At 36.7% G+C, this 18014-nt stretch overlaps 1 protein-coding gene across 14 annotated transcripts in view; it reads right to left on the minus strand.

Moving 5' to 3' along the window:
• Nucleotides 1-18014, minus strand: part of CRPPA (CDP-L-ribitol pyrophosphorylase A) — a 410033-nt gene that overhangs the window by 55371 nt on the left and 336648 nt on the right. For 11 of the 14 annotated variants that reach the window (XM_089917677.1, XM_089917676.1, XM_089917679.1 and 8 more), the window contains one exon: nt 1-18014. This exon is cut by the window's right edge and continues 11572 nt beyond it. The gene's annotated coding sequence lies outside the window, so the exon portion shown is untranslated. The other 3 variants (XM_089917684.1, XM_089917682.1, XM_089917675.1) reach the window with 3 other exon arrangements.

Consider the following 18014-nt stretch of genomic DNA (forward strand, 5'->3'; position numbering starts at 1 on the left):
CGAGGAAGGAAGAGACTGAATAAGGGATGGCAGTCACAGTTGGTGCTTATCTTCAGACAGGAATTTGAAAATTGGATCTGCTGGATATATTAGTTTCCTAGGGCTGCCATAACAAATGATCACAAGTTGGGTGGCTTGGAACAACAGACATTTGTTCTCTCATAGTTCTGAAAGCCAAAGGTCCAAAATCAAGTCCAAAAGCCTTGGCAAGCCTTCCGGAGTCTCCAAGGGAGAATCTGTTCCATGCCTCTCTCTTAGCTTTTGGAGATTGCAGGCAATCCTTGGCATTCCTTGGCTTGTAGATGCATCATTTTAATCTCTGCCTCTGTCTTCACATGGTGTTCTCCCTCTGTGTCCCTGTGTCCAAATATCCGTGTTCTCATGAAGACATAAGTTGTTTGATGAGCACTCACCCTCCATTATGATCTTATCATGACTTGAGTACATCTACAAAACCCTATTTCCAAATAAGCTCCTATTCACAGGTACCAGAGTTCAAGATTTGACCTTATCTTTTTGGGAGACACAGTTCAACCCACTGGAAAAGAATTTCTTTAAGACTGTGACGAAATAAAGGCTAAACCTGAGAGCAGTGGAACACGTGGACACACGTGGAAACATGTACAAAAGAGACTATAGATTCAGAAGATGCAACATCTGTCTTCTCACCTGGCATCCTAATGCACAGCAAAAATGTTTTGTTTCATCCAGACATGATGCTCGATTTGAATTTGTTGCAAATGATATTCTTATTAGAAATTATTGTGTTAAGTAATTGGCAATTGTGACTTTTCCTGGAAATATATTGTTTATAGTTTTCAGTACATTTTGGGATGAAACAGTTATTTCAAAAAAGTGTTATTTTGAGAAAAGTGAGCTGTTATGGTGAAACTGGTCAATTGAACAGTCATAATGTGAAGTAAATCTATATCTTTAGATTCAAGAGCAACTCAACTGTAATCTAGATTCATCGTTTATTTTCATGATAATATACTAAAAGCAGTATTTCCAATGTATGCTAATGAGTAGGCCCTTAAAATTCTTAAATATCCCTATAGTGTATAATTTCTGCATAAAAATGGAGGGAGAGAAAAAAGATTGCTGCCATGTGGATGTTGCAGGTTCATTTTCTGATTTGAACACCAACTGTTATTGGTTGAATTATGTTCCCTCAAAATATATGTTGAGGTCCTAACTCCTAGTACCTCAGAAGGTTATTTGGAAATAGGGTCTTTGCAGATGTGCTCAAATTAAGGTGAAGTCATTAGGGCCCTAATCCAATATGAATGGTGTCCTCATAAAAAAAATGTGCACAGAGTCAGACACTATGTGAAGAGGTTTTACGAACCTTTATCTTCACATAGATAAAGGCAGAACACCATGCATGTACAGATGAAGGCTGAGATCAGGGTGAGGCATCTATAAGCCAAGGAACACTAAAGATTGCCAGAAAACCACCAGAATCTAGGAGAGGCATGGAAAGGATTGTCTCTTACAGCCAATCCTGTCAATACCTTGACCTTGGATATAGCCTCCAGATCTGTGAGACAATAAATTTCTATTGTTTAAGTCACCTAGTATGTGGTACCTTGATATGGTAGCCCCAGAAAATGAATACATCTCCTACTGTCAGAAAATTTTATGCCTCTTGGTGTGAAGGGGACTAAAATTGATATGACATAAAAATTTAAAGTTATTTATTATATGCCATGGACCTTCAAGTTTGGTCTTGAACAATGGAAACCTCAAATACTGAATGCCAGGGGTGTATCCTATACTGGAGCTTCCCAGTACAACCGTGTCCCTACCTCTCTGGGAGAGTATGGTTTAATTATTGCTCCAATGAGAGATGAAACTCAGGTTCCTATAACAAGGGTGGTCAGTGGATGAAGTTGCATCTCTTCTCTTTCACTTTGGGTGACTTAACTCCAAAGAGGAGTCTGAGATGGCACTGAAATGTAACATATATGTAGCAGTAACTCCTCACTACCCGCATAACCTCCACGTTTTTATTCCTTCCTTTGTGAGAGAGGATAGCGGAAGGCAAGTACCCAGCTAAAAATATATTTCTCAGCCTCACTTGCTCAAAGGATGCTAAGATGCACGCACATCTTATAAGCAAGATGTGATAAACAGCTGGATGAGACCTCTGGAAAAGTTTATTAAGCTGACAAGTGCCCCTTCTATTCTTCTTCCTCAAAAACTGGTGGTAAGGTGTTGAGGTCCAGCAGTCACTTGGGGACCATGAGTGGAAGGCTAAGAAATTCATCCCAGAATCCCTGACACTCTTGTGCTATTGAACAGCTATCAGTAACTGCCTATCTCTCTCTATACTTTTTATTGATTGACAAATATGCATAGATATTTAAATCACACAAGTCAGCAGCCTGCCACTGGTAGCCAAATGCAATGCTTAACTGATATAAAAATCTCTTCTTGCAGTAGACACTCCCTTGGTTTCCAAGTTTCCAGTTAGCTTGACCTGAACTTGTCACACTTTACAATGCAGATTAATACACCAACATTCTTCATTTTTGTCACTGAAATAAACATCTGACCATGAGAGCATTACTGCACATTTCAAGGAACACAATTCTAATGAAACCGTAATAAATATGTTTACTCTGAGGATTATTCTTGTTTTATCAGGTGACTACTTCAGAGATAAAGAAAATCCCCCTCAAAAAAACCTTTAAACTACTTAATTTTTTTTTTTTTTATTAATCAGAACAAGTAATCAAGCCACAAAATGGGTAAGACCTAACTATCTGGTGTGAGTTTCACAGAGTTTTCAATTTTGTGGGCAGCCAAAAAGAGATGAAGGTGGCAATGGTTATTCACTGATTCACTGAGACCTCTCCAAATAGCTTCACTAGCAGAGGAGTGGAAATTACAAAGGAAGAATATGAGGGATTCTTTGGGGATATTAACCACCTTTTTGGAACCCAAGTAATGTCTAGAGCATAATTCTAAGAGTACTGGTAGGTGTAACATGGAAAACACTTAAAAAAATATACCACAGAAACACTTACCTGGGTACCTACCAGGTAAGTTTGTTTTATTCATGTCTTCTGGATAAGAGATAAATGGAAGCCATTCTTTGCTTTTAATAATTCCTCTTTCCTTTCTCCTTTCAAAGAAAAATTTTTAAAAATAGAGGAAAAAGAAGGCGATCATCTGAATTCCTTAAAAATTGAGGTTACAGCATTGCCTAAGATTAAGCTTATGTAATCTTCAATATTATAAAGTTAAAAGCATGTGGTCAAAATGTTGTTATTGTTCTTTTTTAAAGAAAGTGAGGTTTTAAGAGATTTCCCCATGCTTTCCTAGTTAAAAGAGCTTATTAAAAACCTATGCTTTTTTCTGCAGTTTCCCCCTTAAAATTGTATTATTTCACTTAAGAAGTCTTAGCTCAATTCAGTTACTTGGCATTGTTTCTTTGAAGGTGTCATCGTCCATGTGAAAAAAACAAGTTCCCCATGATGACCAAGTACCTGAGATGCTTCAGATGGTTTGCCTTTTCTTTTTTTCCTTTTTTTTTTTTTTTTTTTGCGGTACGTGGGCCTCTCCCTGTTGTGGCCTCTCCCGTTGCGGCCATGGCTCACGGGCCCAGCCGCTCCACGGCATGTGGGACCCTCCCGGACCGGGGCACGAACCCGCGTCCCCTGCGTCGGCAGGCGGACTCTCAACCACTGCGCCACCAGGGAAGCCCTGCTTTTTCTTCTTGGCTACAACATCTAGGCTCAGCAAAACTGTCTTAGTCAAGGGCACAGGTAAAAATATTTTTAATTGATCACCATTCCAGAACAGTCAGCCAATAAAGCCTTTTTAGGATAGCTCTTCCCGGGCTCATTCATTGACAGTCTTAAGCAACGGCAGACTTCACTTAAAAAACACACTGTAGTTCTTAGCCAAAGGAACAAAAGTCACAAGTGGTTCCAGCATTCTCGTCTTTCTTTCCTCCTAGTTGCAGATTTTCACTTTAGGACTTCTGATTCTGCTAATATTGTAAGTGCTTCTTCTTCCCTTCCAATCACCATTCTCTCATCTTGTTATTTTCATAGCCATTATCCTTCCAAATCCTGTTTCTGAATGACATCATTCTCGAGTTCTTTGACCTTTACCTAGATACTTGAGTGTAACATCTCAAACGTGTTTGGCATCTTGGAGTATAATGAGATTTCATGTTCATGATCTTATTCCTGAAGAGGCAGGTCAGGTAGGGAGAATCATAAATACAAGTTCTGACACTGAGGATCAGAACAGCTACTTATAACTCAGCCAGTATCACATATATGCTAAGTGACAGAGCCAAGACTTAGCATCCAGTCTTCAGCTTCCTCGTCCAGCTCTTCATTCACTCTGCTGTGCTTCTACACTCACTTTTGAAATGGGTACTTTTGCCCCATCAACTAGGAAGGTGACTGAAGTGACTCATGGGAGATAGAATTCTCTCCCAGTCAGACATGTCTCCAAATCGAATTATTAACATTGCTGAAGGTTTAAGAAGCTACTAAGGTACAGAAAAATGTTATTTTGAAACAAACCATTTACATTATGTTACTCTCGACAATTAGGTCATTTACCAAAACTATAATATTCAATGCCATTCATGCAAATCTAACACAAAGCCATTCTTAAAAGCTGAACAAATGACAAATGTTTCCAGAGGTATCCTTGGCCTGAAATATGTGGTTACCTTTGGGAATTTTATGAATCCTGGTACAGGATGTCATAACAATGTCTGCTTGGGTCAGAGAGCTTCTGCTCCGAGATTTACAGGACATTTGGCTTGTATTCTTTGTTCCTCTATCTCATCAGTTATTTCTAAGGAGACCTATATTGCCACAGTCTTGAAAAATGGTCTTCAGGGTTAGGGAAGGATGAAGATTGGTGGCAAAAATCCAGTTTTTCTCCTCTGTTCTTCCAATTCCCACTTAATTTTAGCTCTGTCTGTAGCCATGAGAATCAGCCTAGCGTAAACACAAAAATAAGGTTGAATAAGCACACCCAGAGCCTAAATAAATGAAACCAAACTTTGTAGGTGAGGGTATGAGTAGCTGGAAGCTTAAAAATCATGTATACCTATATTTTATCTTGATTATTTTTGTTTTTTCTTAGCCATCTTTGTTGGAGAGATATTCTGAGTTTATTTATTAGAGAAAAAAATGTTAAAACTTCTCTCACATTAGGAAGTAATTTGCCGGGACTTCCTTGGAGGTCCAACGGGACTTCTAATGCAGGGGGCGGGGAGTTCGATCCCTGATTGGGGAACTAAGATCCCACATACCGTGTGGTGTGGCCAAATAAATAAATAAATAATTGCCATTTAAAAAAATAAATTAAATGGTTAAGATGGTAATTTAAAAAAAAAGGAAGTAATTTGCTGATTCAATGATCCATTCAATAAGTACCTACTGAGAGCTTATTTTGATAGACACTGTGGTAAGTACTGGGGACAGAATATGAACCAGACAAGTATGGTCTTGCCTTGATGAAGCTTACCGTTGATGGAAATGTACAAAAGTAAAAATAAAAATTAAACATAATAAGGGCTGCAACAGTGAGAATATAAAATTGTATGAGAAAATTTAGAACAAAACATTCCTGTGGGCATAGCTAAGATTAAATACAATCCACTGTATATCTGGTTTAACTCAATTCAAACTTCCTCCTACTCTTAAGAAATTATATAGAAATAAAAATAAATAAGGGTGATATTATTATAAGGATAACCTTGAGCTTGCTATAACATAGACAAAAATGTAGATCATTCTTAAATTTGAATCCATTAATAATTTTTGTATTCTATTAATTGCAATGTAGTGTCTTCTAATACTATGTGACATCCTCTTTCTAAATATGAAGAGATTATTTTGAACATTAGTTTAGAGTAAAATAAAAAGACATGCTCTTTTATGCTAATAATTTTTTTGTAACAGTAGGACTCCACCTTCCTTGATTTGTGTCTTGAAGTGGCTGCACTTATGGGTGTAATTCCATGTGAAAATAAAGCCACCAAAATCCATTAATATGGTAGGAGATGGGCAGCTACAGCTAATGTTCATTTGTACTTTTAATGAAGAAATTATAAATTATTTATTACTTTTACTAAAGAAATTATATTATTCTACAAGATGGTTAGTGCTTTAGTGCGGTCATACAAATATATCACATTTTCAAATTGCCCACCCAAATTCACTGCTAAGAAGGTATGCCTGATAACCTGATACCCATTTTAATAAAAGAATAATAATGAACTGGAGCACATTACAAATTACTTTTCTTAACTCAGCAAATTTACATAGTGTTTCTACGAGAAATAACCAAGAAACCTTGGCAAGATTCTATACTGTCTTTACAATGTCATTCCAGGGAAAGAACTTGCTGTGGTAGAACCGCTAAATCTCCACTGCAAAAATCTTAGCTCTGAGTTGATGATTTGACAAACAATACCACCACCACCCAAACTGAATGAACATGAACATTTATTTCTATTTATGAATATGTACTGCTATCATATTGTTTAGGACATATTTTCCACAAGAACTTTATTCCTATCATCAGGACAGCCTAACTAGGACATATGATAATAGATGCTCCAAGAGTAGCCAGCTGTAATTTGAACATTTATCATAACTTGAAATACCTTTAAATTTTGATAGTAAGGATCCAGTCTATTGAATTTTAGTCTTGAGTCAGGCCAGAGCTATTTTGGTACTAATTTAATAAAGAAATACCTTGTTGAAGATTTACTTCTTCCTTGTCTTTTTAACAGTATACATATCCACTTGATCAATGATGCAAATCTAACTACAGGAGATCCATGGAACTGACAGGAATCATGGTACTCCAATCCATAGAATCTGAGTAAATGTTTGCCAGACTCAGATTTACATCAGTCTAAAATAAATACCTTCTAGTTTCTCTATCTAGTCGTGTTTCCTAAAGGGCTACGAAGTCTGACAGCTGCTATAGCTATAGCTGTAGGCAATCCTATTTTAGAGCTGATAGTACAAAAGAAAACAAAAAACAAAAAACCACCACACACACACACACACACACACACAATTTTTTTAATGTTCACATTTCCCAAGAGAGTAGCTGTCAGCTATCCAGGGAATGTGTCTATGTGGGCCAAACCACAGAGAAATATTCTTATCTAGTGTATATTTATTTTACCATTTGCCATTTTATAAATATAATCCAAATTTCCCTTTCTTCATGAAATGTTAATACATGTGTTCTAACCTGAAGCTGGAAATCTGTGTCACACCAGTGCTCTTAAAAGAATAGCAAAATAAAAAATTTCATATTACATCCAGATATTTTTACTTAATACATTTAAAAAATCTACATTTATATAGCTAGCCTCAAATATTAATTATGCATAATATTAAAAAATAGAAAAGTGTCCTTAGTCTTTAAATACATTTCAAAAAGAAAGAAAATATTCTTATTCATGAATTAAGTAATATACTTCCTGTGAATGTTTTCATTGAGTATATGGTATATAGTACGTGCTTGAAAAAGATGTTTGAACTTATTGAAAGAACAAATTAAGTGTCTAATTGTATACATATATCTAATCACATTAGCATAATGTTAACTGTGGTATTCTAAACATTCATATATCCAGTCCAATATAAAACCCTTTTTCACTAATTCACTTAAAAACTGCACTTTCAAAACAATAAAAAATAATCATACTTACTTTTAAAAGTTTCTTGCTGTCTTCTCTTTTAAAAAAATAACAGTTTCTAATTAAAATTTGACTTTTTAATAATTTGTAGCTTAAGGAATTTGAGCACACATATTTGCTTTCCTTTCCTGTGGCACCCCACTTAAAATGATAGTAAAACAACAACAACAATAAAGAATACGCTTATAACAGTGAAAGAAATAGAAGGACAACAAAAAGTAGATGAGGAGAACTAATTTTCTGGCAGTTGGGCAGCCTAGATACTCTAACATAACTTGCCCTGAAAATAACTAAAAATGCTGGATACAATGTACACAGCATCAGTTGAATTTGTGGGTATGCTATAAAGAGGTAAGGATTATTTAGGCAAAAGCTTGGTTTTACCTTGAAGATATTTGTCAAACCCAGGTAATCTTGAGCTATAGTTTCCAAAATTTCACAAACCATGGGAAACATGAAGTAAACCCTAGAGCCAAGCCAATATGGAACTCTTACAGATGATTTTTCTACATAAGCTAGAGAGGACATGGTGCCATATTCTTGATTTGAATGTAAGTGAATGTTATCTCCTACAATCCCCTACTTTCCCACCCTCACCCTACCCTTCCAACTTCCACCACCACCTACACCTTTTCTGCTAATGATAAAAAGAAAAATTTCCTGAATTGAAATTTGGTGCTGGCAGAGGAAAAAAAATTAACTCACTTAAGAATTCATAAATAAGAATAGTTTATCAGTGAATTTTACAAATCAATGCTATACTAGCTGGAATGCCTAAAGAATTTTAGGTCATGAGCTTATTCTGAAGTGGTCCAAGATCAGTAGTAAGTACAGGCACTGGCAGAAACAACTTCTTTTCTGAGGGACACCAGTCTTAGACCAAGGCCTTAAGGAAATACAGGCTAAACTTCAAAGAAACATGAACTCATACTCAAAAATCACCAAACATATAGGAAATCAAGCACCATAAAGGAAAGCCAGCAGAATTAACGAATAGCAGAATCAGACAAAAATAGGAACAAAGAACAAGGGCAACAATGAGAGAATAATAATGAACATAGCAGATATTAATCCAACTACATCAATAATCACTTTGAATGCCTCAATGCACCAATCAAAAGATAAGACGTTGCGCTTCCCTAATGGCACAGTGGTTAAGAATCCGCCTGCCAGTGCAGGGGACATGGGTTCGAACCCCGGTCCGCAAAGATCCCACATGCCGCGGAGCAACTAAGCACATGAGCCGCAACTACTGAGCCTGCGCTCCAGAGCCCGCAAGCCACAGCTCCTGAAGCCTGGGCACCTGGAGCCCGTGCTCTGCAACAAGAGAAGCCACCGCAATGAGAAGCCCGTGCACTGCAACGAAGAGTAGCCCCTGCTCACCACAACTAGAAAAAGCCTGCGCACAGCAACAAAGACCTAACGCAGCCAAAAATAAATAAATAAGATAAATAATAATAAAAAAAAATTTTAAAGTACACGTTTAAAAAAAAAGATAGACGTTGTCAGAGTGGATCTAAAAACAAGATCCAATTATATGCTGTCTACAAGAAAACCACTTTTAATATAAACACAATTATAGATTAAAAGTAAATAGACAGAGAAAAGTATACCACACTAATCAAAAGAAAGCAAGAGTAGCTATATTAATTTCAGACAGAGCAGAACTCAGCAACATCATCAATCAGCTGGGTATAATTAACATCTAAAGATTACTTCATCCAACAACAAAATACACATTCTTCTCAAGTTCATATGGAACATTCACCAAGATAGACGATATTCTGGGCCATAAAATACACCTTAACAAATTTAAAAGGATAGAAATCATTCAATGTCTGCTCTTAGACCACAGTGGGATTAAACTAGAAATCAATGACAGAAAGACATCTGGGAAAGATACTGTATTTGAGAAAAGCCCAAAATACATGGAGATGACACAACACACTTCTAAATAACACGTGGGTTAAAGAAGAAATCTCAAGAGAAATTTTAAAATATTTCAAACAAAATGAAAATTAAAATCCAACTTCTCAAAATGTGTTGGGGGCTTCCCTGGTGGCACAGTGGTTGACAGTCTGCCTGCTGATGCAGGGGACACGGGTTCGTGCCCCGTTCTGGGAAGATCCCACATGCCGCGGAGTGGCTGGGCCCGTGAGCCATGGCCGCTGAGCCTGTGCTCCACAACGGAAGACGCCACAATAGTGAGAGGCCCGTGTACCGCTAAAAAAAAAAAATGTGTTGGGATGCAGAAAAAGTAGTGCTTGGGGGAATATTTATAGGATCAAATACATATATTAGAAAAGAAGAAAGATTTAAAAATCAATCATACAAGTTTCCAATTCAGGAGACTAGAAAAAAAAAGAGCAAATTACATCCAAAGTAAGCAGAAGACAAGAAACAATAAGAATTAGAGCAGAAATCAATAAAATTGAAAATAAGAAATCAACAGAGAATATCAATGAAACCAAAATTTATTTCTTTAAAAAGATTAATAAAATTGATAAGCCTCTATCCAGACTAAGACTAAAAAAGAGAGGACACATATTATTATTATCAAAAATGAAAGAGGGAACATCACTCTGGATTGCATAGACATTAACAGGATAATAAAGGAATACTATGGACAACCCTATTCCCACAAATTAGAAAACTTAGATAAAATGAAACATTTCATTGAAAGAAACAATTTGCCAAAATTCACACAGGGAGAAATAGACTATCTGAATAGATTTATATCTATTAAAGAAAATGAATCAATAATTAATAACCCTCAGAAACAGAAAGCACCTGGCCCAGATGGGTTCACTGGTAAATTCTACTAAACACTTAAGGAAGAAATTATACCAATTCTCTACTATCTCTTTCAGAGGATAAAAGCTCAGGAAATACTTGCTTCCTAACTCATTTTATGAGGCTAGCATTAACTTAATTTCAAAACAAGACAAAGACATCATAAGAAAAGAAAACTAAAGACCAATATTTCTCATGAACATAGATACAAAAATCCTCAACAAAATATTACCTATTTGGATCGAACAATGCATAAAAAGAATTATACACCACAACCAAGTGGGATTTATCCCAGGTATGTGAGGCTGGTTCAACATTTGAAAATCAATTAATATAATCCATCAGATCAACAGATCAAAATAGAAAAATCACATGATCATATCAATAGTTGCATAAAAAGAATTTCACGGAATTTAACACCCCTTTATGATAAAAACTGTCAGTAAGCTAGGAATATAGGGAGTGAACATCTTCAACTTAATAAATAATCTACCAAAAAACCTGCAGCTAATATCACACTTAATGGTGAGAAACTCCCAGCATTCCTACTAACATCAGGCAAGGATGTCCCCTCTCAGTCCTCCTTTTCAACACTGTACTGGAATGTCTAACTAATGCATAAGACAAGGGGAAAAAAAGATATAGAGATTGAGAAGGAAGAAATAAATGTCTGTTTGCAGATGACATGATCATCTATGTAGAAAATCGGAAAGAACTGACCAAAAACTCCTGGAACTAATAAGCAATTATAGCAAAGTTATAGCTTACAAGGTTAATATACAAGTCAGTCATTTTCATATGCCAGCAATGAACAAGTGGAATCTGAAATTAAAAACATAATACCATTTACATTAGCACCCAAGGATGAAATATTTGGGTACAAATCTAACTGAAGATGTACAAGATCTATGTGAGGAAAACTGTAACACTCTGATGAATGGAATCAAAGAGTAACTAAATAAATGGAGAGATATTCCATATTCATGGATATTCCATATTCATGGAAGACTCAATATTATCAACATGTCAGTTCTTCCCAACTTGATCTGTAGATTTAATGCAATCCCAATCAAAACCCCAGCAAGTTATTTTGTGGATATCAACAAACTGATCCTAAAATTTATATGGAGAGGCAGAAGACCCAGAATAGCCCACATAGTATTGAAGACGAAGAACAAAGTTGGAGGACTGACACTACTCAATTTCAAGAGTTACTATAAAGCTACACTATACAAGACAGTGGAGTATCAGTGAGAGAATAAACAGATCAAGGAAACAGACTGGAGAACCCATTAATAGACCCACACAGATGTGATCCTTGACAAGAAGCAAAGGCTGTACAAGGAGAAAAGATAATCTCTTCAACAAATGGTGCCAGAACAACTGGACTTCTAGGTGTGCAAAAAAAAAAAAAAAAAATCTAAACACAGACCTTACAAAATTAACAAAAATTAACAAAAATTAACTGAAAATGGGTCACATACCTAGATGTAAATCACAAAACTATGAAAATCCTAGAAGATAACATGGGAGAAAACCTGGATGACCTTGGGCTGGCGATGACTTCAGATACAACATGAAAGGCACAATCCATGAAAGAAAGAATTGATAAGCTGGACTTCATTAAAATTAAAAACTTCTGCTACGTGAAAACAATGTTAAGAGAGTGAGAAGACAAACCACAGACTGGTAGAAAATATTTGTAAAAGACACAGCTGATAAAGGTCTGTTATACAAAATATACAAATAACATTTTAAAACTCAACAATGAGAAAATAAATGACCTGACTAAAATATGGGCCAAAGATCTGGACACCTCACCAAAGAAGGCACACAAATGTAAAATAAGCATATAAAAAGATTCTTCACATCATGTGCCATTAAGGAAATGAAAATTAAAACAATAATGAGATACCACTGCATACTATGAGAATGGCTAGAATGGTCAGTGTTCAAAGCTGAAACACTGACAACACCAAACGCTGGCAAGGATGTGGAGCGACAGGGACTCTAGAACATTGTCGGTAGGAATGCAGAATGGTACAGCCACTTTGGAAGACAATTTGGCAGGTTCCTACAAAACTAAACATATTCTTAGCATATGATCCGCCAGTTACACTTCTTGGTATTTACTCCCCAAAGCTGAAAACTTATATCCACACGAACACCTGCACACATATGTGCACAGCAGCTTATTCATAATTTCTAAGACTTGGAAGCAACCAAGATGACCTTCAGTAGGTGAATGGGTACATTCAAGCAATGGATTATTACTCAGTACTGAATAGAAATGAGCTATCAAGCCACGAAAAGACTTAAAGGAACCCTAAAAACATATTACTAAGTGAAAGAAGCCCATCTGAAAAGGCTACATACTATGTCATTTCAATTATATTGCATTCTGGAAAAGGCAAAAATTATGGAAATATAAAAGGATCAGTGGTTGCCATGAGTTGAGGGAGGGGGAAGGATGAATAAACAGCACAAAGGATTTTTAGGGCACTGAAAATATTCTGTGTGATAACATAATGATACATGTCATTACACATTTGTCCAAACCCATAGAATGTACAAAACCAAGAGGCAACCATGATGTAAACTATAGACTTTGGGTCATTATGATATGTTAATATAGCTTCATCAATTGTAACAACTGTACTAGTCTGGTGGAGGATGATGTTGATAATGAGGGAGGCTGTACGTGTATGGGGCCAAGAGTATATGGGAAATCTCTATAGCTTCCCCTCAGTTTTGCTGTGAACCTAAAATATTCTTATAAAAATTTTTTTAAACATTAGCCTTAGGGAAATAAATGTTTTAGATTAAAAATAAAAACAAGTAGCAGAACACAAAATTAGAACTTACAAGTAGCTGCCTCTTTGGAGCAGAACTGTGGGTAGAAAGACATGTGGATTAGAGAACTGCTGTTTTTCATTATAAGCCCTCCTGTACTAGGTGATCTTTTTCCTATTAAAATGAACCACTTGCATCTGAATCGATAAATGGATAAATAAATAACACAAAACTAATACAAAAGGACTCTTGCACAGAGCTCTTATCATTCATGTGACTAGTGGCTGCCCAGCCTTCTCTTACGTCCTCCACTTGACACTATTTTTACTTCTTTGTCAATATATGCTATCCCATATCATGAGGTACAATGATATCTCTCCTCCTTTGCTGGAAGAGAGTCTAAATAAATCCCAGAGCTGAACTGCAGGAAGTTTCTTCAACAGTTTATAAAATATTTTGTAATCACCCCTACACGAGAGCTGAGATGCATGTCAGTCATGGAGGAGGAAGAGAAAGAGGCAACTGAGAATCGCTGGGATCATTCAAGCTGATCATTCAAGCTAATTTATAGCCAGAGCACAACTGGAAGTTAGAGATCCCCCCGGGCTCCACAGATGGCAGCTCAGCCCTCTGAACAGCAGTGCCCCTTAACTGGAACACACCTGAAGAGAGACGACAGTCCTCCACGTCTAAGGTTCACTCAGTGAACCTAGCAGTGACCCAGGACCAGCTAGCCTGACTCACCTCTGAGTCAGTCCCATTATGTCTGTCTCGAGTTAACCTTGTATCAAGTTCCTTTGGTGGTGCTTTTGTTTGTTTGTGTTTTTAAACAGGCTTCACGACTGAAGATAATTTTGGAGAACAACATTTTCCCCCTCTCTTCATGTAGGATCAGGAATGACAAGCTATAAACGTATCCCTTAGTAAGGTAGCTGATGCCTCATTGGGTGGTTTGCCACCTATGCAATATCAAAAGGACACAGTTCCCTAGACGTTGTCAAGAGAGCATAAACTCATCAAGGGACCAAATGTATTCTCTTCCTCCTACAATTAAAAGAAGAAAAGAGCAAAGTTCTAGTCTTGTCTTCCTATTGCTAGTTGTAATTCACTCGTCCCTCCAGTTTGCTTTCCAAGAGCCTCCTCCCAATATATAACAACCCTGGAACATGGAAACCCCAAATCACACCTTTCTAAAACTATCCCATGTTGACAAACAAACAGTACAGTAGAGAACTGTATTAAAGGGATGATTAATATCCCAGTTTTGATTTTTCTATATTTTGTTTAGTAACTCACCACATTTTCCCATGTCCTGTCTTTACTATGCATTTCCTAAAGCTTTACTTTATCAGAACTGAATGAATCTTGCATCTCATATCATCTTCAAAGCTATGCAAAGAGAGAAGAGAGAATAATTTCACAGACTGGGTTTCCCAAAAAGAACAGATCAGTAAGAAATCATTGCCAATCTCATGATGAAATATATTTATAGGTTTGGAGTACTTAATATACATTAGCACAATATAATCACCGAGATGACAAAATAACCACAAACACATCAGAATCCGTGTTTCACCTCACTGGACCTGCAGATGCTTTCCATTCTCATGCAAAGAGCAGAGATTTCACAGAGCAGTTTACCTAAATCTGAATCGTAAATAGGGAAAAAATTATGTAACCAAAAGATGTATTTGCCCCAAATCTCTCAGGTATTTTAACGTGCCTATATGTATGGAGCGTGGGGTGCCCTTGCACATATGCGCAGATGAAGTTAAGATACCCACATACACGGCACGGACACTGGTTTTCCTGCTGTTCCTCCAACACACCACGTGTCCTGCAGGCTTGGGGCTCTTCATTTACTGTTCCTCCACCTGCCACGCTCTCCCGCAGTTAGCAACACGGTTCACTCCGGCCACAACTTTACGCTTTGCTCAAATGTCACTTTCTTTGTGAGGTGTCCCCAGATTACCGAATTTGAAATCACAGCTCCTCCATCCCAGCAACTCTGAACACTTCTTCCGTGTTTTATTTTCCTCCAAAACACTTAATACCTTCTATTGTATCTATAATATACTTATTTCTTTTGTTCTCTAACATCAATCAATATGCCTTGCACACTGAGACGCTCAAAAAGCATTTTTTTGAATGCTTGAATGAATTTGAAGACGATGCAAATGATGTCAGCTTGGTATCCTGATAAACTTTTTAATGTGTCAGTTTTCCACTATAAACATGCATTTCCTTTTACATCTCAGTAAAACTATATATTCTTTCCAATGCCCAAATGTTGTTTTGATTTTTTTTTTGCTCAAGAGATTTCTTAGCATCCCCCATTTTCAATTGCTGTATCTCACTGGCCTTCTAGTCTGTCTTCATCCAGTGTTTATTTGACATTTCCTAGTTTACTGAGGACTACCTCAACAAAGAGGGGTTTTCCAAGCGAAAAAAATCCCACAAAGAAAAAAAATCAACCCTGCTACAGGAAAGAAGAGAAATTGCTGCAGGAGGTCATGTAAACAAAGTGAAAAATATCTGGGAATTATAGGCAAGTGGTCCACCCAGAAGGAGAGAGAAATTGGACTGCCCAAGGAACCCCTTGCTCCCATTCCTCAGATGAGATGTCTCTGGCAGGGTCCCATCTACCCCCTCTCAATGGGCAATAATTTTCCAGGAGAGCCATTCGGACACGTGGCTACTTTCCAGTCACTTGAGAAGTTCTCCAGCAACTGTGTCCTAAGATGTCTACAGCGTAGGTATGATTTCAGAAGATGAATCTGCCTGAATGATTTGTTGCCTGGACTTGGCTGGGACTTTTTCCATCTACTCTAATTTTTTTCAGTCTACATTTTTATGAGTATTGAATAATAAGAGTATTTTAGTTTAGATGTCTCTAGTAGCTGAGATCAAGTCTTAGACAAAAGACTTCTAAGACTGAAATATATATAGAGAAGAGTTCAGGATGACATCATGGTGTATGCACACCAGAAGTGACCACAAATAACCTACAATAACCTTTAAAATTAGTTTTTTCCTGACTTCATAAAACAATATTTTATTTGGCAGGCATATATTGGCAAGCTCTTTCAAAAGCTCTATTTGTTTTCTGTATCCAGGAAGACACAACCAGTGTTTTCACATAGGTTTCCTTCTATGCTGTGGTTTTGCCATTTTCTGCTTCTTTATGAGTGGCTGCTGCAGAATATTTTTCTTTGAGACATTTATTAAGAGTAACAAGAAAAAAAAAAGAGTAACAAGGATATGAATGAAAAACCATCCGTATAACAATACAGGGTGGGTTTCTGCTTCCACATGCAATGCTGACCAAATCCAAAGGACAGAAGTTGAATATATCAACAGTGATATGGCTGCTTTACTCTGAGGTTATATAATAACATGCAGCTGGATAAAAATATATTATAGTACATTGAAGGGAATCAGTCCATGTGCCCTTTGATGTGTTAATTAAACCCAAGGTTAGAAAGAGAATGTTGTATCGTAACCTAGTTTAAAAAAAAAAGTTATAAAATTATCCAAGCTGAACTGAGGTATAACAGAGAACAGGAAAACAATTTCAAAGTTATCTCATAGGTATGCCAATTGTTCTACTTAAGAAAAAAAAAGTTCCTATTACAAAATAAGTGATATTTTTTTCTAAATATTTTAATATATTATAAAATCCTCTGAATCTGATTAATTTCATATTACTCAGGTTTTCGAATTAATTCACATCACAGTTTTTCAAACTTCTACTATTTCCTAGAAGACAAACATGATTATGTATAAATCCTTTCAAATATAATAAAAGCAAAATTTAAATTTCCCAAATAAACAGCACTTCTAGAATAAGTCACTATATTTCATTTTCTTCTTTTGGTTCCTATTAATCTTTTACTGTCACACAGGCAAAAGAGGAAGGTTCCAATAATTAACCTTGTGCTGTTGACCTAACCAGAATTAACTGGCTATGCAACAATTTAGTTGTCCATATAAAAACAGGAAGAGAGATTTCCCCAAGTAACCCTTATTCACCATGAGAAAAACAGCTGGTGCTCTCTCTTTCCATATAAGCCTGTGAAGCATGGATGAAAGGATGTATATTTCTGATATCCTCTCTTGTAAATGGGTGGTTTTTTCAGTGGAAGTATGCCAACATTCAGTTCCTGAGAAGCAGGGGCCCCAAAAATTCTGGTCAAAATATTTAGAATTATATCTTTATAAGAGGAGGTCTGTGAAAATGAACCAAGTTTCCTCACCAGTGTTACACGAATAATCACTGCAAAATAATAGTGGAAACCTATACCTTTTCCTCCTACGAAAGGAGGGAAAGATTAATTAAAAAACATTGCCTTCCAACAACAAAAATCAAAGTTTTAGTACCAGACTTCTTTGTGTCCTGTTTTCCAGTAGTTCTGCTACATTTCCCACAGTACACTCTGGGATTTTTTATTTTTTATTTTCGCTACGCATGCTCACACATCTGTTGCACATGTGTGATCAACCGACTAGATTTTTGAGCCAAATGTCCTGTTAAATGGACAGAGTGGGCAGAGCGTTCCTTTGAGAGTTAGATTCTGCCTCTGGTGGATTGCCTCCAAATGCAATGGTGTAATAAAGAAAAGAAATCTGCTCATTTGAATTGCATTGAAATGAACTGTGTCCTCTCCTAAAATACCATATGGTAATGATCCCTGGAGGTATGGCACATAACACCTAGGTCTGGCAG

The sequence above is a fragment of the Delphinapterus leucas genome, chromosome 9, assembly GCF_059928025.1.
Source record: "Delphinapterus leucas isolate spDelLeu-1000000601 "Yukka" chromosome 9, BTC_Dleu_Yukka2, whole genome shotgun sequence".
NCBI lineage: Eukaryota > Metazoa > Chordata > Mammalia > Artiodactyla > Monodontidae > Delphinapterus > Delphinapterus leucas.